We start from the raw sequence: 1,317 nt of genomic DNA, 5'->3' as shown, positions 1-1,317 counted from the left end.
TAAAATTCTTTTCATATTTCATATTTATTTTTTCTTCTCTAAACTATTTATTATGATTTTATTTTTATTTTTGCGGTAAGTAGATTAAAAGAATCTCTTTGTTTATATTATTATATACTAACAATGCATTTTGTTGTTTTAGCTTTATGATATCGTCACCAATTCATTATATATATTATAATATGGTTTATTTTTAATTATTTTTTCTAGGCATATATCTCCTAATTTTATTTATGGTTTGAAATTATAATTTACTATAACGTTTAATCAATTAAAGCTGCATATTATAACTTCAGTGATATATATAAAATTTGTATAATGATGTAAATTATATTTTTATGAGGAAAGTGATAAAAAATAAAATAGAAAAGATTCGTTCTATCAAAATAATTTTAAAACATTAATTGTATATAATTCAAAATAGAGTGAAACTATATCTTTTTTTGAATAGAAAATAGTACTAAATTAAATATAAATTAATCCTAAATTAAAAATGTTATGTTGATTAATAATTACTTAAAATAGGTAATAAAATAAGTTATAGGACATTACTTTATATAAATTGTAATAATTAAAAGAATCAATCATTATCTTAAAATAGGCATAAAATTTAGTTTTGCGATACAATAATTTATTGAAGATTAAAGTATCGTTTTTGTCCCCAACATTTGGGGTAAGTCATATTTGTGTCCCTAACGTTTAAATTATCTTATTTGTATCCCTAACGTTTATAAAAGTGATTCAATGTTATCCTACTATCAATTATACTAACAAATCAGATTATATTTTTCAATTATTTTCACTTGGATGTATTCATTCTCAATTAGGTCTCACTTGAATGTGTTCGATTTTAATATTATATCCACTATTTGTGTTTAGATTCAATTATGTTCTTAGAAAAGTGAATTATGTAAATGTTGTAGGAATTAGTTTCAACTTTTGATGAGCTATTTTTCGGAGTGAATCATCGATTCTATTCCAGATATTTGTATTCTAATTTCAAGAAGAGATTTTTAAAACTCAAACTAAAGCGTTCATGATGTGTAATTGACGGCATGATAACATTGAATCACTTTTATAAATGTTAGGGATACAAATAAGACGATTTAAACGTTAAGGACACAAATAAGATTTACCCCAAACGTTGGGGACAAAAACGATACTTTACTCTTTATTGAAATTATTAATATTGTCTTATAACATGATAATTTTGTACAAGAAAGTGTTAATAAAATTTTATAGTTTTTAAACTTATATCTACTGAATTTACGTATTTATTTTATTCTACTTTACACAAATAATTAAGATGTTCCTTGT

The sequence above is a fragment of the Arachis ipaensis genome, chromosome B03 (assembly GCF_000816755.2).
Source record: "Arachis ipaensis cultivar K30076 chromosome B03, Araip1.1, whole genome shotgun sequence".
NCBI lineage: Eukaryota > Viridiplantae > Streptophyta > Magnoliopsida > Fabales > Fabaceae > Arachis > Arachis ipaensis.
The sequence above is the reverse complement of the archived record's forward strand: the minus strand, read 5'-3'. Positions refer to the sequence as shown.